Genomic DNA, 22,839 nt, shown 5'->3' on the forward strand with positions numbered 1-22,839 from the left:
GATGAGCCATCTCTCCAGCCACTTTTTTTTTTTTTGAAAAAAAAAATTTTTTTTTTTGAGACAGGGTTTCTCTGTGTAGCTTTGGAGCCTATCCTGGAACTCGCTTTGTAGACCAGGCTGACCTCGAACTCACAGAGATCTGCCTACCTCTGCCTCCCAAGTGCTGGGATTAAAGGCATGCGCCACCACCGCCCCAATTTTTATCAACCTAAATAACTTAAAGACTAAAGCTTCACATTATAGAAATAAACAATCTGTAGATAGATGTACAGTATAAGGACAATGACCTCGAATTTGTAACAATATGCACAAACATCTTTTTTTTTTTTTTTTTTTTTTTTTTTTTGGTTTTTCGAGACAGGGTTTCTCTGTGTAGCTTTGCGCCTTTCCTGGAACTCACTTGGTAGTCCAGGCTGGCCTCGAACTCACAGAGATCCGCCTGGCTCTGCCTCCCGAGTGCTGGGATTAAAGGCGTGCGCCACCACCGCCCGGCTATGCACAAACATCTTAATCAGAGGTAGAAATGTATAGTGCAGTATGACAACAGTATCCTTAATTAGTATCAATATACAAAATATCCTAAACAGAGGTAGAACAAACACACAGTATGACAAATATAATTTTACATTTGTAGCAATATACAAAAATATTTTTAAAAGTAGGAACATATGTACAATATGACAAATATAGTTTCAAATGTGTATCAATATACAAATTATCTGAAACAAAAGTAGAAAAAAATTTTACATTTGTATCAATATACAGGAATCCATACCAGCAAATTATCTAAAGCTGATAGTGACTAAATTAGTTTACAAGTAGATACAATAGTCTACCTCATTATCCTATGCTATCTGTTTCCCTTTTTTCTTTTCCACATTGGATGTCACTTGTTATGCGAAACCCACAGGAGTCTGTTTAAGGGGTATCAAGGATTTATTAAGATATGAAATGGGGAAAAATACCCTCATGGATACAGAACCAAGTAAACAGTTGTCATTGTCCTCCATTCTGCCCAGGAGTGAAGAGCTCTGGCCTGCCGGTCTCCAATCACCCCAAGATAAGAGAGCAACTGTGCACCCCCTCCTCAGATTTTAAGCTCAGGATGACTGGGACACATATTAGGGCTGACCCCGTGGCAGTAGAACCCAGTGGTCAAGAACTCAGACTTAAGCGGTCAGGTAACCTGCCAAGAGGCCATGCCCTAAGGCTGGTAGTCCAAAGCTATTGGTGGAACAAATACCCACAACACACACATGCCAGGGCACATGTGCACTTACATTCACATATACACAAGTGCACAGGCATACGTGCATACACACACACACACACACACACACACACACACACTGTATACAAACACAAAAGGCTACAATATATCAACAGAGCCTAAAACTCTACCTAACCCTTTTTAGCAAAATTCTCTGAGTAGTTTTAAGTTTTGTTTTGTTTTTTGTTTGTTTGGTTTTTTTGTTTTTTGTTTTGGTTTTGTTTGTTTGTTTGTTTGTTTTTGTTTTTGAGACAAGGTTTCTCACAAAGAGAAAAAAAAAAGCTACAAAAGCCCTGGCTGTCCTGGAACTCGCTCTGTAGATCAGGCTGGGCTTGAACTCAGAGATCCACCTGCCTCTGCCTCTTGAGTGCTGGGATCAAAGGCGTGTGCCACCACCACCTGGAAGTTCTCTGAGTCTTGAAAGAAGTTTTAGAAGTTTCTTAGGTTAAATGTGATTTTCATGGGCTGGAGAGATGGCTCAGAGGTTAAGAGCACTGGCTGTTCTTCCAAAGGTCCTGAGTTCAATTCCCAGCAACCACATGGTGGCTCAAAACCATCTGTAATGAGATCTGGTGCCCTCTTCTGGCCTGCAGGCATACATGTAGGCAGAACACTGTATACATAATAATTTTTTTTAAATGTGCTTTTGACAAATGCTCATTGGCAGCTCACAGCATCTGTAACTTCAATTCCAAGAGATCTGATGCCCTCATCTGGCCTCTTCAGGAATTGCACACACATAGTGCACTTAACATACATTCAGGCTAAACACTCTCACACATAAAATAAACATATAGTAAACCTTAAAAAGCGTGTATTAGTCAATCAATACAACAAATGAAAAATAAAACTGGACCTGTTTTCGTACAATGTTGCAATGGAAGAAAAAAATCTAAATGTTGTAGAAGTTGTAGGGCTACTTCTTAACTCTACTCAAACCAAAGTAAACTCAAGACTCAGGTGCAATTTCCAATGGGCTCAGGATGACTGGGACACATATTAGGGCTGACCCCGTGGCAGTAGAACCCAGTGGTCAAGAACTCAGACTCTGAAGACCTGACAAATTCAGGTTCAAACTTCGAATCCACATTTTCCACAGTTGACCTTAGACAAGTTATCTAGATCAATTAATTACTTGCTATGGCACAAAGTGCATAAATAATGACAGTTCTGTCTCTCCCCCCCCCCCCCCCCCGGCTACTTGAATATCTTTAGAGCATGGCACCTGGCTTTCCACATGTCTTAGGGTTGGGGCACAACATGATCTAATATGGTTTACATTCCAAAGTAATTATTCTACCATAGTATTGGGAACCAACTCAGGTCAGGCCGAAGAGGGGCAGAAAGGAACTCGGGGTTCAGAGACAGGCAGCCAGCCCAACAGGATCTCAGGGCAGCTCACTGCACTGGGGTTGGAATGGCTGAGAATTCTCAGTAGCTAACTTTCTGTTCTGCTTAAATTTTATTTGGTAAGAGACAGGATCTCACTATGTAGCCCTGGCTGTCCCGGAACTCTATAGACCAGGCTGGCCTTGAACTCACAAAGATCCATAAACCTTTGCCTCCCAAGAGTGTATTAAAGATGTTTGACACTATGCCTGGCTTGTTCTGATTAAATTTTTAAAGGTTAGCAATGTACTACAAGCTGTTACGTGTTTTATGAGTCACTATATAGAGGTGCTGGAGGGCCCAAACATAAAGTAATGATAAGGAGGTGAAAGCCTCATACATCAGAACACACTGTGCACGTGTATTGAAATATCACATTGTTCCACATAAACAGGCACTATTATATGACTTTATCAAATGGAACTTACTAGTGCACAGAAACAGACAGGTAACTAAACGTAGTGTACTAAAACATCCTTCCTGGGGCAGGAGAGATGGCTCAGATATTGTTTTAAATGCGGCGCTTGTTACCATGTGAGAAAGGTCACAAGGCACAACAAAACCCAGTATCAGAGCTTTATGGGGGGGGGGTGGGGGCGGACAGAAGAGAGTGACCAGGCCTGTGAAAGACATGTGGCAGGAAGAGAGAGATGGGGGAGGAGGAGAGAGCAGAAGAGAAGGGTGGAGTCTGTGACTGGTTTTTTAAGGAATTCCATGTGGGCTTACAGAGCCCTCTTCTGGCCTCTTCAAGCACAGCACACACAAGATGCACAGGCATCTACACAGGCAAAAACACCCATACACATAATAAAAAGATAAATAAAAAATTTTAAGTTTGAAAAAGTCCTTCTTGCTATCTATAGTTTATAAACTACAAAATGTATAAATGTGCACTCGATAACTCTCATGACATTTTCTGGATAAAAGGTCCCTTCTCAGCTGGGGTATAGCTCAGGAGCAAAGCGCTTGCCTAGAATCCTCCAGTGAGGGGCTGGAGTGTGGCTCAGTGGTAGAGCCCCCTGCCTAGAATCCCCCCAGTGAGGGGCTGGAGTGTGGCTCAGTGGTAGAGCACCTACCTAGAATCCCCCAGTGAGGGGCTGGGGGTGTGACTCAGTGGTAGAGCCCCTGCCTAGAATTCCCCCCAGTGAGGGGCTGGGGTGTGACTCAGTGGTAGAGCCCCTGCCCAGAATCTCCCCCAGTGAGGGACTGGGGTGTGGCTCAGTGGTAGAGCCCCTGCCTAGAATCCCCCAGTGAGGGGCTGGGGTGTGGCTCAGTGGTAGAGCCCCTGCCTAGAATCCCCCCAGTGAAGGGCTGGGGGTGTGGCTCAGTGGTAGAGCCCCTGCCTAGAATCACCCTAGTGAGGGGCTGGGGGTGTGGCTCAGTGGTAGAGCCCCTGCCTAAAATATGCAAGTCCCTGGGTTCAACCCCAGCATCACATGCAGCAGCAGCAACTACAGCATATTCTCTTCTTGTTAAGACCAGGGTACTTTTCTGAAACAAAACTCTCCATTTCTGACTATCCCTAAAGCTAAACCAAGTATGCTAGCTGCACATAAACCATCTGTAACTCCAGTTCCAGGGAATGTGATACCCTCTTCTGGCCTCCATTGGCACCGCACATCTATACACAGACACCTATACACAGGATGCACAAACATACACCTATACATATAAAAAAAGTAAATAAATAAATCTTGACTTTTAAGATACCTAACTGGGCAAGGCTTAGATTGGGTCTAGGGAAAGTTATGTGGTATGAAATGCCGCCATCCCTAACAACCAAACAAAACCCAAACAGTGCAACTTATTGTGAAAATCAGTTCAGGGAGGTTTAGCTTCATAAAACTCCAGGGGTGAGTGGGAGATGGGGGCATGTATCATTTCTATTTTGTTTTGGTTGGTTTTGCTTTGCCTGCCACTTATGAAATTCTGGGCTCACTGAGTCCCAGGACAGGTTTAACAGCACAAGAGTAAACTGCAAACACACCTAACACATTAATCCATCAGATGACAAGGGCTAGGACGCTATAGCAAGCACTATAAAATACTGCCCTCTGGTGTTAAGGTCGGTCCATATTTTTAACAAAGCAGGAAGGGAAGAGAAGTACCTCTTTTTAAGGGATAGAAACTCTTATCTTCAGGGGCTTATGTTTCTCACCTGCAAAGAATTGTGAAAACAAAACCCCACCGGGTTTTACTAGCCTGTATTGGGGGCTCCTTTCCTGCTGAGACTGAAAGACCAAAGTAACGTTATTTCACGCTGTCTCAGTCAATTCCTATCGGGGAATCTCTACTACAAATAAATGAATTAGAGAGAGTGCATGTTCGTGGGTGCATGTTAGTGTGTGGAGGCCAGAGACTGACCCCAGGTGTCTTCCTCAATCACTGCCCACCTTGCTTTTCACAGAACTGGAGCTCGCCAGTTTGGCTACGCTGGTTGGCCATGGATTTCTGGGGATCCGCCCACCTGTCTTTGCTTGTCCAGCACTGAGATTATAGAAGGGTGTGATGATGCTCAGGTTTGAGTGTGGGTGCTGGGGATCCACAGCAGGCACTTTCCCCACGGAACCATCTCCCTAGCCTTCACATGATATAGTTTGAAACACAAAATAGTTATTGAGCATGAATTGTTAGGACTGAAAATGAACTGAATACATCTTAAAACTGTGTTGGCTTCAGGTATCCATGGTAGGCTTGGCCTTACTCCCATAGCCTCTCCAGTCAGCATCAGGGTCACCATCACAGATCAGTTAAAAGGAAAGATTTGCCCAGTGGTACGTGCATTTGGAAGACTGACTGAACCAGGAAGGTTGCTATAGAATTAAAGCCAGCCTGGGCTACATAGTAAGACCCTGTATCAAAAATCAAAGGGGGTGGAGAATCAGTGAGATGGCATCATGTAATCATAATGACCTGAGTTCAGTCCCTGGAGCCCACAAAGGAAGAGGAGAGTTAACCCCTGAAAGTTGGTTTCCAACCTCGGCATATGCATGCATTCCCACACGTTTGCACAGGCACACACGAATAACAAGGTGTTGGAGCCCACTAGGTTTCCTAGTGGCTGTACCCAGCAGGACTGCAGAAGAGGTTGATTGGACTACAGGCCTGGGTACCAGGTGACTGTAACTAGCAAGGGGGAGGTCTTTTGCTCCACCCCTTGACATTGTTATAAACAGACCTTTGGAATAAAGTTCTGGGCCGGTGGATAAGGATCTAGGCCCTCCCAAGTCTATCCTGTGTTTTCTTTCTGTTTCTTTACTCTTTATTTCTAACTAAGTCTCTTAAGAGTTCCTGAGGTAAATAAGTGTGGGGGCTGGTCTCCTACAATAAGTAAAATAAATTTAAAGTTTTTAGTTAAAAAAAAAAAACAAAGGAACTTCCCTAAAGCCTAACCAATTAGTGAAACAGTGGCCAGGCTTCTGTGCACTAGGCTAGGCTAGGCCTACATGACCTGCATTGCTGTCCCTGCCACCATCCTAACATACCAAGCTCCCACCTGGCCTTTACACACCTCTCTAGGTTCATCTCGCCCCACTCATACGCCACCATTTCCCAGTTCATGGCATCTTCCTCTCTGGTACCTCTGCAGTGCCCAAAGCCTGCTCCTCTCTGTGTGGAAGCCAGTAAGTCCTGAACATGAGTTGAGATTCAAAACCAAATCGTCTATAAAGGCCAAGTCAGTGCAGATACCAGTTTCTTCTCTGAGTGATGGGCTTTCCTGACCCATCTACCTTCATGCTGTGCTGCCAACTCCTCAGAGGCTGGGAGTGTAACTCCTCCACCTCTACATACACATGCACACTACCAAGTGCATATACAACAGAGAGAGAGAGAGAGAGAGAGAGAGAGAGAGAGAGAGAGAGAGAGAGAGAGAGAGAGAGAGAGAGAGAGCGAGAGAGAGAGATGGGGAGATCAGGCACAAATCACCCTGGCCCCAACTTGCTCACAGGGAACTCCATGACAGAAGAGGTATGGTGAGCTATCAGCAGCTACCACCCCTCTTCAGTGACCTCCTCAGAGAGCAGTGCTGTCACTCAAGAGTAGCAGGTCACCAGACCTGCTAGCACATGCCTGCAATCCCAGCATTTGGGAGACAGAGGCAGAAAGATCATGACTTTGAGGCCAGTCTGGACTACCAAGTGAATTTGATGCCAGCTTGGTCTACATAACAAGACCCCATCTCAAAATAAAGACTGGCCAGTGTTGCCCCCCCGTCTCAGAACAATAAGAGGGTATGCCTGGCAGAGAGAAGCAGGGCATAAACAGAGGCCTCCAATCCCCTTCCCAAGAGGACTGTTTTATTCAAAACTGAAGTAAACGTGTGGGGCAATTCAAACTCAAGTGTGTTGTTGAAACAATGAGCATTTTGATATTACACAATTAAGAGGAGGCTGACAACCATAAGTTCAGACGGCCAATTACAGACCAGCAGGAATTTCAGTCAAGAGAGCCAGGGGAAAAAAAGGCAGCTAAGAATCCTGCTGAGGCCTGACCAAACCTCCAAGACTGGCCTCTAAGACTACTCTTTAAAGACTATTGATTTTAATTAGATCAGAACGTGTAGCCAACTTACATCCCCGGGACTATCAAAAGCAACAGAGCGATCCCCACCATTCGTGAAAAGCAGCTGCCTGTGCTATCAACACAGGCAGCTTCTCAGACAGACATCTCAAAGCAGTCACTGCTGTACTCAAAATGCCAACGGAAGCTGCTGAGGAAAGCCAGGCACTAGGGAGGCGGAGGTAGGTGGCTCTCTGTGAGTTCCAGGCCAGCCTGGGCTACCTAGTGAGACTGTCTCAAAGAAGAGGAAGAGGAGGAGGTGGTAGGGAAGGGGGAGAAGGGAGGAGAGGAGAGAGGAGAGCAGAAGCAGCAGCAAATGAAGAGTTAGGTTGAGTGACATATATCTGTAATCCCATCACTTGGCTATGGAGTCAAGATAATCAGGGATTCAAGGCCAGCCTCAATTGTTAATGAGTGCTGGGCCAGCCTGGGCTACATGAGACACTATCTCCAAACAAAAAGCAAAGGAAGGAATTGTGTCTGCTCTCTCATCTCCTTAGAGCACTCCTGTTCTGTCTGTTTGGATGAATTTGAGGGTGTGTCACACTTCCCCAAGGCCTTATTTCTTCTTCCTGGATATGCCTTCAAGTTGGCTGATCCTCCCTCCTCCAGCCAGTGCTACCACGAGATGCTGTGCTGAAATTCATTGCTGTAATTTTCCACTCCAAAGTTTCTATTTTTAATCTCTCTCTCTCTCTCTCTCTCTCTCTCTCTCTCTCTCTCTCTCTCTCTCTCTCCTTTTTCAAGACAGAGTTTCTCTGTGTAGCCCTGGCTGTTCTAGAACTCGCTCTGTAGACCAGGCTGGCCTGGAACTCACAGAGATCCACCTGCCTCTGCAAGTGGATCTTTAATTCCAAGTGTTGGAATTAAAGGCATCACCACCACTAGGCTATAATCCTTCTCTTTTAATAGTTTCTCTCTTAACCAATCTTGTCTGCTTGATGATACATTTGCCCAAATAAACTCCTCCTTCTATACGTTGCCTTGGTCATGGTGTTTTATCAAAGTAATAGACAAGTAACTAATACGTAGCTAATACGTAAAAGGTTGAAAACACACCAAATAATATCCTAACAGACTACAGGATAAACTAAACATCCTAGTTAGTGTCAGCTGTCAACATGGTACAGCCAGAGACATCTGAGGGAGTTTCAGTTAGAGTGTCACCCAGATCAGACTGGCCTGTGGCCGTATCTGTGGGGAATTATCTTGACTGTTGGTTGATGTAGGAGGCTCCGCCCACTGTGGGCGGGGCCACCACAGGACAGGCGGGCCTGGGTTGTTTAAGAATGGTAACTGAGGGGTGGTGGTGACCATGCCTTTAATCCCAGCACTCGGGAGGCAGAGGCAGGTGGATCTCTGTGAGTTCAAGGCCAGTCTGGGCTACAGAGTGAGTTCCAGGATAGGCTCCAAAGCTACACAGAGAAACTCTGCCTCAAACAAACAAAAAAGTCATTGAATTGTATACATTAAATGACCAAATCCTGAATTATATGAACTAGATCTCAATAATTTTTTTTTAAAAAACAGTCTTGTTATGGGGCCCAAATTGACCTGGAACTTTCCAAGCTCCTGCCTCTGTATCTCAAGAGCTGGAAAGGGGAGTCAAGAGGATCAAGGATCCAAAGTTATCCTCAGCAACCTAAGTTCAAGGCCACTATAGCTACATGAGACCCAGCCCCTCAAAATTAAAACAAAGTCACCCAATATAATATTAAAAGTTTAAATAAAGGTTTGGAGAGATGGTTCAGCTGTTAAGAACACTGGCTGCTCTCCCAGAGAACCTAGGTTTGATTCCCAGCACGCATTTAGTGGCTCACAACCATCTAGAACTCCAGTCCCAGGGGATCCAACGCCCTCTTCTGATCTCCAAGGACACTAGACATGCACTCGGCATACAAACATAGATGTAGGCAAAACATCCATACACGTTAAAAAAAGAAAAATGTTAAATAAGAAAACAGTATCTTTTTTTAAGATTTATTTACTTATGTATTTAATGCCTATGAGTTTTTGCCTGCATTTATGTTCCTCATGTACATGCTTAACATTCACAGAGCTCAGAAGAAGGCATCAGACTCCCTGAAACTAGAGTTATGGATGGTTGGGAGGCAGCATGTGGGTGCTGGGAACTGAACCTGGGTCCTCTGAAGAGCAGCAACGGCCCTTAACGACTGAGTCATCTCTCCAGCCCCAGAAACAATACCTTTTTGTTTTGTTTTGTTTTTGTTTGTTTGTTTGTTTGTTTTTTAGAGACAGGATTTCTGTGCAGCCCTGGCTGTTCTGAACTCTCTCTGTAGACCAGACAGGCCTCAAACTCACAGAGATCTGCTTGCCTCTGCCTCTCAGAAATAATATCTTAATCATGATTTTTTTTAAGAGTTTAAACATGCCCACTGGTGCACACCTTTAATCCCAGCACTTGGGAAGCAAAGGCAGGCAGATTTCTGTGAGTTCAAGGTCAGCCTAGTCTACAGAGTGAGTTCCAGGACAGCCAGGGTTACACAAGCAAAGCCCTTCTTGGTGAGGGCAGGAGTTTAAACACCAAGGTAATGGCTGTAAAAAAAAAAAAAAAAATCTATCTTAGGTCTAGGAGATGGCTAGTAGGTAAAGACCCCTGTGGTGAAAGCCTGGCAACCTGAATTCAATCCCCAGAACCCACACAAAGCCATACAGCATCTCCTATCTGTAATCCCAGCACTCCTACGGAGTCACCCAGAAGCTCCCAGGCCGCAGTCCTGGAGTACACAGCACTGTGGTAGAACCGAGAGGGTGGAGGTGGAGAACCGATGTCTGAAAAATTGTCCTTCGATCTCCACACAAGTTCAGCGGCACATGCACACCTGCACTCATGCATATCTATACAAATGCACACACAAAATTTTAAATTATTTAATCAAAAAGTCCATCTTCCTAGACAAATTTAGAAAATACAAGAACAAAAAATTATATAAGAACTAAATGTGCAGGAGATGTAGCTCAATTGATAGAGTGTTTGCCTAGCATGCAGAAAGCCCTGGGTTTGACCTCCCAGCACCACATAAACCAGCTGTAATGGTGCATGCCTAGAATACCAGCAGATGGAATCTGGAGAATCAGGAGTTCAAGGCCATCCTCAGCTACATAGTGAGTTCAGCCTCTTCCGACCTCTACAGGCACCTGCACAAATGTGCACATACATATACATGAATAAAAATAAAATCTTATTTTTAGAAAGGGACTTCATGCTCTCTGTCTGGAACATCTATTGTAAGTAGGGTCCGGGAACAAGAGAACTTGACAAAATGAAAAAAGGTATTTGACGTGCATTCACATATTCTTTTGCATGTATGAAGTAGTACTTGAGAGGAATATAAATACTAGCTTCATGAAAGGACTTTAGTGACTAGAGATTGTGGGATGCTGGGATGGAGGCTGTGCCAGTCCTCTTAGCCTCGGGACAAGGTTGTGATTGCCTCCCAGCAGGCTGAGCTCACAGCAAAGTCAGTGCTGTCTCCAAGCAGGGCCCTTATCTCCTCAGAAAGAGGTGAGTGTAAGGAGCCCAAAATGCAAACACCTGTTTAGGATAAGCGGCCCTGCCGAGCCATTCTGACTCAAGACAAGACTATCACTGCCTCAAGGGCAGGCTGTTGTTAGCCACATCAGCCCCAACTGCAATTGTTCAAGGACACCATGCCATTGAAACAGTGCCTGACTTTGCTGGTAGAAACCAAAAAAAAAAAAAAAAAAAAAAAAAAAGCAGCCCTTTGGGGCCATCAAGATAGCTCAGTGGTGTGAGTGTTGGCTGTAAATCCTGGAGACTGGAGTTTAATCTCCAAAACCCACATGGCAGAAGGAAGAACAAACTCCCACAAACTGTCCTTTAACTTCCACACAGGTGCCTTGACGTATGTGCACGCACGTGCGTGTGCGCACATGCACACACACACACAAATACATGTAATTTAAAAGTCACACTACAGCCAGTTTCTTGCTAGCATTTGCTCACTACCCACTGCAGTGTGTCTAATAAACTCTGCCTCTGCCTTCTGTCTGTGGTGGATCCATTCACAGCCCATGTTTCCCTGGCCCGTCAGCACCCTCCCTGGGACAGCAAAGAATGACAGTCTCACAGGTGGGTATAGCTCAAGAATTGAGCAGTTTCCCAGGATGTACAAGACCCTAGTTTGATCTCCAAGATCTCTCAGAAATAGATGAATCTTGGTACTGGGGAGGTGGCTCACCAGGTAAGAGCACTCACTGCTCTTGCGGAGGACCTGAGTTTGGTTCCCAGCACCCACATCAGTCGGGGCACAACCCTCTGTAACTCCAGTTCTAAGGAATCCAGTGTCGTCTGACCTCCAAGAATACTTACACATACATGGTCCAGATAAACCCATACAGCCTCACACACATACACATCAATAATAAATAAATAAATCTTTAAAAAAATATATGTGTGAAGGACTAGAGAGATGGCTCAGCAGTTAAGAGCATTGACTGCTGTTCTTCTAGAGGACCTGGGTTCGATTCCCAGCAACCACATGACAACTCATAACTGTCTGTAACTCCAGTCCCAGGGAATCCACTGTAATCATGTGGTACACAGACATAAATGCAGGCAAAACATGATAAATAAAAACTAAATGTTTTTTAAAACATTAGCTGGGGAAAGGATATCTTACAGGAAAATATAGCAGCACAAATGACTAGCAGTCTTCCTCTTCTGAGGCCAACAGTATCCACAGATTCATTTTCTGAAACACAATGTATTTCACAACTAAACCTCCACACATTTAAAATTGAGTTTTCTCTTTTTGAAGTACAGCTCCAAGCAACTACAAGTTTTCATCCCTCTAACCTGAGGCAGCGGTTGCTTTTAACTTCTATCTTTTATTTAAAAAACTTAATTGGAAGTTTTTGTAGCCAGAAGGAGCACTTCAAAGAAAGGGGGGGGGAAATCCCAAAAATTAATACTTTATGTCAGAGGTTAGTGGGGAGAGAAACAAAGATTGCAGACACAGGGGTTAACGGTGTAGGAGAACACCAGGAAGGAGGAGGAAGACGGGGTGAAATCAAGGAAGGAAGGAAATGGGAAAACCACGTGGGTCTTTAAAGTGGGGTGATTTCCCCTGCTCTGAACAGAGGAAGGCAACACCAGGCTTCCAGCGGTCCTGTTAATGCCGCCCATGGCCCAGAGGCCCTGCGTACAAATCCCTTCACCCTGCCCGGTTATTTGCCCCGTCCACAATCACCCATCCAGGTTACCACAGCTCTTCCCAGTTACTTCTGACACAGTCCTGCCGTCATAAGTTCCATGTATTTTTTTTTTTCTGGAGCTGAGGATCGAACCCAGGGCCTTGCGCTTGCTAGGCAAGTGCTCTACCACTGAGCTAAATCCCCAACCCCCGGTTCTGTGTATTTTTAAACATTTCCGTTCTTTCTTGTTACTGTTTAAAAGATTTATTTTATTATTTGTGTGTGTGTGTGTGTGTGTGTGTGTGTGTGTGTGTGTGTGTGTGTGTGTGTGTGTACCACAAAGGCCAGATCCCCTGGAACCAGAGTTACAGGCGGCTGTGAGCCACCCAACATGGGTGCTGGGAGCCAGCCTCTGGTCCTTTGAGAAGCAACGCTCTGAGCCATCTCTGGGGGAGGAGCCTGGCTGCTTCAGGCCTGGCCGGTCTCTGCATCTACAGCCTTTTAAGACTCTTCAGCCTTTCTCTCCATCGTGACTGTCCTAGTTTGGTTCTGTTACTGAGACAGAACATTGCCCACAACCAACTTGGGCAGGAAAGATTTCATTTGGCTTGCACATCCCAATCACGGTCCATCACTGAGGGAAGTCAGGGTAGGAACTCAAGCAGGAACCTGGAGGCAGGGACTGAAGCAGAGACCATGAGGAACACTGCTTACTGGCTTGCTCTCAATGGCTTGCTCAGCCTGCTTTCTTAGACAACCCAGGACATTTGCCCAGATAAAAGTTACTCACCTCACCAGGCAGTGGTGGTGCACACCTTTAATCCCAGAACTAGGGAGGCAGAGGCAGGCCGATCTCTGTGAGTTCGAGGCCAGCCTGGGCTACAGAGCAAGTTCCAGGACAGGTTCCAAAGCTACACAGCGAAACCCTGTCTTGGGGGGGAACAAAAGTTACTCACCTCATGGTGGCCAAGCAAAGAGAGAGCAAGCCTGTGCTAGCGAGATTCCTTCTTCCCCTCCTCTTCCATCCAGGCCCTCAGCCTATGAGATGGTGCTGTCCACATTCAGGGATCCGGGGCATATTCTCTCTTCTTAGTTAACTGCCTCTGTAAATGCCCTGAGAGACACCCCCAGAAGTGTACTCCACTAATTTCTTAGGCATGTCTCAACTCAGTCAAGTTGATCACTGAGACTGACCATCACACTACAAACAGGGCTGTAGAGAGGGCTCAAGGGCTGTGTCCCAAGTCTTCTAATGTTTTGGCCCAGGGAGATAAAGAATGTCAGCAAAGAGAGCCGGAAGGCTCAAACAGTGAGGAGGCAGGCGAGTCAAACACTGCCGTACCTTTGGGTGTTAGCCCAAAGCTGAGGTTTTGTTTGAAGCCTGAAGAAGAAAAGAATGTAGGCTGGCTAAGAAAGATAAAGCCTGAGAAATGACTACCAGGGGTTAAAAACCTAACTACATTAAATTCAGAAAGACTATGGCAGCTAGACATGAAAGAGCATGGCTGTAATCCCAGCCCTCCGGAGGCTGAGGCAGGAACATTGCAAGTTCAAGGCCAACCTGGGCTATGATGTGAGACTGTCTCCAAAATAAGAGCATGCCAGCTTTCTCAGAGAGTGGAAAAGTAAAATGAAGCTGTCGCTGGAGAAGAACATGGGATAGAGCTTTTTCAAATCCCAAAATGATGATATTCTAGCAAATATACACATGGGATGAGCCAGTAGACAGGGAGACCTTGGTGCTACTTAAAAAAGAAAAGACCAGAGCAACGTGCTTTAAGAAAGGAAAAGAAAAGGGGATGAGATGTGCAAAACACAGGGGTTTGCCTTAGAACAAGCGCATCCAAAGCAGTAGGAGGAAAGTGCAATGCACACAGGACGGAGGTCCGTGTGCTCCAGGGTGGAGCTCTGGTGACTGCGAGTGAGAATGAGAGGCCTGTGAGATTCAGCAAAGGTCGAGGAATCGTCTAAGAGAAACCACTGGCTGAGTGTGGCAGCATACACTTGTAATTCCAGTACTCAGGAGTCTGAGGGAAGAGGATTACTGTGAGTTCAAAGCCAGGCTGGGTCACACAGTGAAACTCTGTCTCAAGAAAAAAAAAAGGAAGGAAGGAAGGAAGGAAGGAAGGAAGGAAGGAAGGAAGGGAAGAAGGGCTGAAGAGATGGCTCAATGATTAAGAATATTTGCTGCTCTTGCAGAGGACCCGAATTTTAGTACCTAGCACCCATGTTGAACATCTCACAACCACACTGTAACCCCAACTTTAGAAGATTCATGTCTTGTTGTGGCCTCTTGGGTACCCACATACACATATGTGGACACACACACATTAATAAAAATAAACCTTAAAATATATAGGACCAGGGAGATAGCTCTTGGGTAAAGGCCACTAAGCCCAGTGACCTAAGTTTGATCCCCTAGGAGTCCCACGATGGAAGAAAAGAACTGACTCCCACACGTCATCCTCTGACCTCCAGGTGAGTGCTGTGGCATACACACTCACACACACACATAATTTTTAAGTGTAATTTCAAATTTTTTAAATAAATAAGTATTAAAAATAATCAAAGAAATCTATGATTGTCTTCTTTCAACTAGGAATCCAGAGGAACTTAGTCACTCTGAGGACCTGCTGCTCTCAGCACACTGATAAAGCCTGTTCTTATGCATCTGTACATTATATATACTCAACAGAGACACTATCATGGCCACGAGAAGAGAGAAGTGATAAACATTCCACACAGAACGTAATTACACCGCACTCCCCACTGCCTCTGCGCTCAAATGTACAGCTGTCTAGCTGCTTGCACTACAATTATTCTTGTACAGAACAACAAACCGCTGCGTGAATAATCTGGTCTCTTTCAAGGAGATGAATAATTTCTAAGTGAAATCTTGTCCCATATAGCAGACTACAGTCAGAACTATGATTTAAGATTCAGTGTGTGTGTGTGTGTGTGTGTGTGTGTGTGTGTGTGTGTGTGTGTGTGTGTGTGTTTGCCACATGAGTGCAGTGCCCACAGAGGGCAGAAAGGGCATTGGATCCCCTAGGGATGGAGTTACATCTCATTGTGAGCTGCCAGATGTGGGTGCTGGAAACTGAATTCAGTCTTCTGCAAGAAGTTCTCTTAACTCCTAAGCCCCCAGAACTATGATTTAATGCCAAGGAAATTCTTTTACTTACAAATGAAAAAAAAAATTAATGCCAAGGAAATTCTTTTACTTACAACTCTCTATGGCCAGGAAATGCAGAAGCAGATCTACAGCTCCCAAAATCCATCGTGAAGGTTCAGTCCTCTATACCATCCCTGTCTCTCCAGCCCATCTGAGAACAATGCATGAACACATTACATTATGCTATGGTTTGGACGTGAAATGTCCCACAAGCTCACTTGCTTGAACACTGACTTTTCACTGATGGTGCCTTCCCCCCACCCCCTTGGTTTTTCAAGACAGTGTTTCTCTGTGAAACGGTCCTGGCTGTCCTAGAACTCACTCTGTAGACCAGGCTGGCCTGGAACTCACAGAGATCCCCCTGCTTCTGCCTCTCGAGTGCTGGGATTAAAGGTGTGAGCCACTACCACCCAGCCTGATAATGTCATTTTGGGGAGACTGTGGAACCTTTAGAGGGGGAGTGTAGCTGGAGGAAATATTTAAGGGCAGATAGACCTTGAGAGATATAACTCTTTCTCTCTTACACACACACACACACACACACACACACACACACACCCTTTCAACCTTCCAGCCAGAACTGTTTCCTGATCCATCAAGACATGAGCAAACAAACCATTACATGCTCCCACTGCCATGAGCTGCATCATGCCTTTCCTTTCCAAACATCAGCCAAAATAAGCGCTCCTTTCTTTAAGTTACAAACAATTGTGAGACACTTCATGTGGATACTAAGCACTGAATCTGGGTCCTCTGTAAGAGCAGTGAGCAAGCATAACTGCTGAGGCCACTCTTCAGCCCCTCCCCCAATGGTTTTGATTTTCAGATCTGCAATGGAACAATAGAAATCTATAGGGTTTTTGGTGTGTGTGTGAGACGGGGTCTCTCTGTGTTGTCCTGGCTGTACTGGATCTCATTCTGTAGACCAGGCTGGCCTCGAACTCAGTTTTTCCTGCCTCTGTCTCCCCAGTGCTAGGATTAAAGATGTGTGCCACCCACTGCCTGGCCAGAAACCTATGTTTTACTAAGCTTCTTGAAGGGTGCTGGTGGCACATGCCTTTAACCCCAGTGTGGTGATATATTGTGTACCCTAATAAACTTGCCAGAGGATCAGAGGACAGAGCCAGCCACTAGATTAGATATAGAGGTCAGGCAGTGGTGGCACACACCCTTAATCCTATCACTCGGGAGGCAGAGATCCGTCTGGATCTCTGTGAGTTCAAGGGCACACTGAAAACAGAGCTAGGCAGTAGTGGCACACACCTTTAATCCCAGGAAGTGATGTCTGGGCAGAGAAAGGTATATAAGGCATGAACCCTTGACGCAACAGAAAATTATTTAATTCCATCACCCAAAACATTGTAAGCTAGAAAAATGAATAGAAACATAAATGAAATTCTACCATATTAAAGCTACTTAAAACTCATCTCCTAAAACTCTATTTATTGAGACTGAGCATGGTGGCACACACCTGTAATGCCAGCACTTGGGAGACAGAGGCAGAGGATGGCAAGTTAGAAGCCAGCCTGGGCTACATAGTCATAAAGCATACTGTATTCATGCTTTGGCCATGATAACGAGAAGGAGCTTAAGGAAGCTTGTTGGGGCTTACAGTTCCGGGGGTTGGAGTCCATAGTAACACCGCAGGCAGGGTGCAGGGGTTGGAGCAGAAGGCTGAAAAGTTGTTTCTTCAACCACACAGCAAGCACAGAGAGTAATCGGAAGTGTGGCAAGGCTGTCTATACACGCTCAAAACCCACCCCAGTGATGGACCTCCTCCAGGAAGGCTGTGCCTCCTCCAGGGAGTCTCACAACCTCCCCAACAGCATCACCAGCTGGGGACCAAGTGTTCATATTGGTGAGTCTGTGGGAAGCATTTATCGTTCTCACGGTGGCAGGACATCAGGCTTGGAGTTGGGGTCAGAACTAGCAGCAGACGCCTTTACTCACCAAACCATCCCATCAGCCCCCCAGCTTTTTTTTTTTTTCTTTCATTTTTACCTTTTGTTTTAAGACAGACTCTTGCTGAGTTTCCTAAGCTGGCCTTGAACTTGAGATTGAAGGCAAGGATAAATCACCGTGGGACCATTTTCCTATTTATAAGCATGCTCACAACTTTCCTCAAAGTCTAAAAGTAGTTCAAAGTTAAACGTTATCTGGGCATTGTGACGCACACCTGTAACCTTAGCATTAGGCAGGCTACATAGGAAGACCTAATCATAAACAAGGCCGTGGATGTGGCTCTGTGGTAGAGTGCTTGCCTAACATGCACAAGGTCCTGGGTTCAATCCCACTACTGGGGGAAAATTGCTTTGTCTTAAGTTCTTTGATCCATGTTCACTGTATTGTATGTTCTTTTGAAAAAAGGAAGCCCATATACACCTCCCAGTGAACTCTTCAGCAACCTTCCCCTATGTCTACGGCTCCCCACAACCCTTGAAATTGGTCTGCAGCCAAGAGTGTTTGCATGTGGACCTCAAGGTTGGGTCGAGTTACCCAGTAACTAGTCTCACTGTTAGAGAAACATTCAGGATCCATACTGTAGCTCTAACACACTCAAGTCCCCGCTCCTCATGAGTCTAAGACAATCCTGTACACACCCTGTGCCCACTGGACAAGCCTGAGGGACCGTGTTTCCCTCTGACCACATCATTTTACACCAGTAGGGTCTGTTTGCTAAATGTTATGAGATCAGTGAGCATCCTTCAAAACTGTTGATGCCGTCTCCCACCCTCTCCCCAGCCCCATTGTAGAAAGACCGTGTGATACTGGGGGTAGGTTCTCATTATGGAACTCGAGCTTACAAACTCATAATCTTCCTGTCTCTGCCTCCTCAATTCTGAGATTACAAGCATGTGTCCTCATGCCCAGCGAGATGGAGCTCTCTTCTCTAGCACTGAGCTACATCCCCAGTCTGAGCTGCTGTTCTTATTCAGTGAACGGCAAACATCTCACGCAGCGCTCAGAGAAAACTACATCTCTGTTCATAACCACCTGCTCAAACATTTTGATTTATTATGCAAAAGCATTTCAAGCGCCTTCAGCTTGCTTGCTAAATTATAAGTTATCTTCAGAAAACGCGCTGAGGGAAATCTGTGCGGCAAGCGAGGCCTTGTAATAGAGTGATTCATTTAACAGGAAAGCTTGCAAATTCCATTTGAGTTCCAACAGTGCTTGCCTGAGATGGAAGGGACACTTTGGAAGGTCTCAGGCTGCCAGTATTTCTGACTGGTGTCCTTGAACCTGTCTTGTGCAGATGTCTGCAAGATGTTGCTTGCTTGCTTTCAATATGGGAGTCTTGCTATGTTGCTCAGGCTGGTTTCAAACTCATGGACTCAAGTAATCTTCCTGTCTCAGCCTCCTGGACAGCTGGGACTATAGATGGGTGGCACTGTGCCCAGCTAGCAAGATTTTAATAAAATATTTATTATTTTTAGTAGTGTCTCTGTGTGTGTTAGGGTTTATATGTTCTAGGCAGCCCAGCACTACCTATACCACCAAGGAGGACCTCAAAGTGCTAATCATTCTCTTTCTACCTCTGGAGTGCCAGGATTACAGCCATGCACATGCCTGTGGTGGTATTTTACTTGTACTGAAATGTGATTTTAATTGTATGTTAATAAAGTTGCCTGGGGGTCAGAGCTATTAGAGCCATAGCAAGTGCGCAGCGGCGGTGGCGCATGCCTTTAAGGACCTGGAGGGCGGTACATACAGGCAGTGACGAGGCAGTCACGTGTTTGGGTTTACAACCAATGAGAAGGCAAAACAGCTAGACTATATAAAGACATACACACAGGAAGTAGATCCTTTTAGGAGAGCTCTCTTGGCTGAAGAGGATCGCTGAAGCAGTAAGGGTGAGGCTCTTAGCTCTGACCTCTTGACTTTCTTCTCTGAATCGGCTCTGTGTTTCTTATTTAATAAGACGGTTGGTTACATCTACACATGCCCAGTTCACGTAGTGTTGGGGCTCAAACGCAGGACTTTGTACTTGTTAGGCAAGCACTCTACTGAGCCTGGTCCCCAGTTCCCAGGTAGCAAAAATTTTTTTGTGTGTTTGTTTTGTTTTTCCCAGACAGTGTTTCTCTGTGTTACATTCCTGGCTGTCCTGGAACTCACTCTGTAGACCAGGCTGGCCTCCAACTCAGAGATCCTTCTGCCTCTGCCTCCCAAGTGCTGGGATTAAAGGCATGTGCCACCACTGCCCTGCTGTTTTTGAAAGATTTTTAAGAGCTGGAGAGAAGACTCAATGGTGAAGAGTACTTGGACTCTTGAAGAGAACCTGGGTTCTACTCCCGCATCCTCATGGTGTTCACAACCATCTAGAACCCCAGTTCCAGGGGATCTGACACTCCCATCTGACCTTGGTGGCACCAGGCACAAACTTGTTGAACTTGTATACACGCAGGTGAGACATTATGTACATAAAAATAGATTCCTCTTTTTAAAAGATTTTTAGGGGTAGGAGGGATGGCTCCATGGTTAAAAGTACTGGCTGCTCTTCCAGAGGACCCAGGTTTGATTTCCAGGACATACATGATGGCTCATAACTGTAACTCCAGTCCCAGAGGATCCAATGCCCTCTTCCAATCTAGGCATATACATGGTACACACACATACATGTAGGCAAAACATCCCTACACATAAAAATTTTAATTAATATTTTTATGTGTGTGTGCTGTGTGTTGTGTGTGCTCTGTATGCTGTGTGTGTGGTATGTGGTGTGTGTGCTGAGTGCGTGTGCTGTGTGTGTGGCGTATATGTTGTGCGTGTGTGCTGTGTGTTGTGTATTGTGTGTGTGGTGTTGTGTATGTTGTGTGTGTGGCCACAGAAACCAGAAGATAATACCAGCTGCTCTGGAGCTGTAGTTCTAGGCCTCTGTGCCCGATTTGGGTTCTGGGAAACAAACTCTGGTCTTCTGGTAAAGCCAAAAGCATGAACAAATTACTGGATATAAAAGAAATATTTGAGCTGGGCAGTGGTGGTGCACACCTTTAATCCCAGCACTCAGGAAGCAGAGGCAGGTGGATTTCTGAGTTTGAGGCCAGCCTGGTCCACAGAGCTAGTTCCAGGACAGCCAGGGCTACACAGAGAAACCTTGTCTCAAAAAAAAAAAAAAAAAAAGAAAGAAAGAAAGAAAACAAAAAGAAAAAGAAGTATTTGAAGCTAAGTAGAAAAGTCTTTGGCAAAGATAAAAGATGAATTTGAAGCAGCCCTTGGAAAATGAGGTTAAATTATAAAAGCACTAAGGGTCACCAAAAAAAAAAAAAAAAAAAAAAAACCCAAAAAAAAAAAACCCTAAAGTAAACATTTTTCTAAAGAGCTGGCTTAGCAAATGGCAGGAAAGAGTGAGGTCAGCACCAGATTCTTATAGGCAAATGAGAGTCACCTAAGGGCCTAAAGCTTTGGGCCTGTGGTGAGCCATCCTAGCAAGAACAGTCGGGAGGAGGTTATTCATCCATCTCATGACAACCAGAAAGCCAGAGAGACCAAGAAGAGCCCGACGTCTCCTTCAAGGACACACTCTGTTGTTTATTATGCAGCGCTGTTTACCGTGCAAGAAAAGGCACAACAAAACCCACTGTAAGAGTTTATTAGGGGAAGGGGACAGAAGGGGTGCTTAGGTCTATGGGAATGACGCAGGAAGGAGGAGGAGGGGTATGTGTGACCCGCTTTTATAGATCCCCACCCCCGCACATGCGCATATGGAGTAGCTACGCCACTCATGCGCATGGATTACGTGATCATGCTGCGTGCAAATTATGTAGGACATAAGGCCCTGGGATGACTAAGCCTCTTGCCAGCACATGCATGGTCATGGGGGAGTGGCTAGGAATTCTATCACTCCCCATGACCCAACTTCCTCCCCGAAAGCCACACCTCCTAAAGCTTCCAGTACCTCCCAAAAGCATCGAACTGAGAACAAAACAGGCACCTTTAGAGAAACATTCAGGATCCATACTGTAGCTCTAACACACTCAAGTCCCCGCTCCTCATGAGTCTAAGACAATCCTGTACACACTCTGTGCCCACTGGACAAGCCTGAGGGACCGTGTTTCCCTCTGACCACATCATTTTGCACCAGTAGGGTCTGTTTGCTAAATGTTATGAGATCAGTGAGCATCCTTCAAAGCTGTTGATGCCGTCTCCCACCCTCTCCCCAGCCCCGCCGGGAGCTTCCATCCTGAGGGCTCCTCGGTCTTCTGGTTTTCCAGTCCCTTTGCATCTCTTTTCTTTGGCTTTCATGGCTGTGGCCATCCCTTTACAGCTGAGACAAAGATTCAGTGAGGCCAGAGAGATGGCTTAGTGGGTTGTGCACGTGTGTGTGTGTGTGTGTGTGTGTGTGTGTGTGTGTGTGTGTGTGTGTGATATAATAAAAAATATATAAAAATATAATTTTAAAGACCAATTATGCATATATTGACCTGCAATTTTTTGAGACAAAGTCTCACACTGTTCCTCAGGCTGGTCTTAAATTGAGAATCTGTCACTTGAGCCTCTCAGGTACCGGGTCTGTAGGTACATTACTACTGAGCTTGACCTCAGCCTGGCCCACATTCGTCAGCTTTTATGGCTTCATCCTTTAAGGCAAGGACCACAGAAGGAAGGCTGTCAAGGTGGTGGTGCCGTGTAATGACAATAATTCATTTCCATTTTTTTTTTTCTTTCTAAGACAATCTCACTGTGTAGCCTGGCTGACCTGGTACTAGCTTCATAAACTAGGCTGGCCTTAAACTCAGAGATCTGCCTCTCTTCTCAAGCTCTGGAACTAAAGGTCAATGCCACCACGGCCAGTTGTTTCTCCTCCTCCAAGCACTATAAACTGGGGAAAGTCTGTGTAGGCTCCCTGGTCCTCACCAAAGCCTTCTACAGAAAAGCTTCTTGGGAAAGAAATTTATATAACACCATCTTGGGGCTGGAGAGGTACCTCAGTGGTTGGGAACACTGGCTATTCCAGATAACTGGGGTTCAATTCCCAGCATCCACAAGGCTCAAAATTATCTGTAACTTCAGTCACAGAGGATCCAAAGCCCTCTTCTGGCCTCCGCAGGCACTGCACACATGTGATATATATTCAAGCAAACCACTCATATACATAAAATAAAATAATTTCATTAGAATATAAAATATGGGCTGGAGAGATGGCTCAGGGGTTAAGGGCACTGACTGTTCTTCCAGAGGTTCTGAATTCAATTGCCAACAACCACATGGTGGCTCATGACCATCTATAATAGGATCTGATGCTCTCTTCTGGTGTGCAAGAGTACAC

At 45.4% G+C, this 22,839-nt stretch overlaps 1 long non-coding RNA gene across 8 annotated transcripts in view; it reads right to left on the bottom strand.

The window, feature by feature from the left end:
• Positions 1-22,839, bottom strand: part of LOC128124629 (uncharacterized) — a 101,319-nt gene that overhangs the window by 44,334 nt on the left and 34,146 nt on the right. For 6 of the 8 annotated variants that reach the window (XR_008222913.1, XR_008222912.1, XR_008222915.1 and 3 more), the window contains exon 2: positions 15,626-15,723. This is a non-coding gene — a long non-coding RNA (uncharacterized LOC128124629). Of the gene's footprint in view, positions 1-11,883; positions 11,956-13,353; positions 13,512-15,625; positions 15,724-22,839 lie in introns of all 8 variants that reach the window. The other 2 variants (XR_008222910.1, XR_008222909.1) reach the window with 2 other exon arrangements.

Source organism: Peromyscus californicus, unplaced genomic scaffold (genome assembly GCF_007827085.1).
Source record: "Peromyscus californicus insignis strain IS unplaced genomic scaffold, ASM782708v3 Scaffold_4__1_contigs__length_199733344, whole genome shotgun sequence".
Taxonomy (NCBI): domain Eukaryota; kingdom Metazoa; phylum Chordata; class Mammalia; order Rodentia; family Cricetidae; genus Peromyscus; species Peromyscus californicus.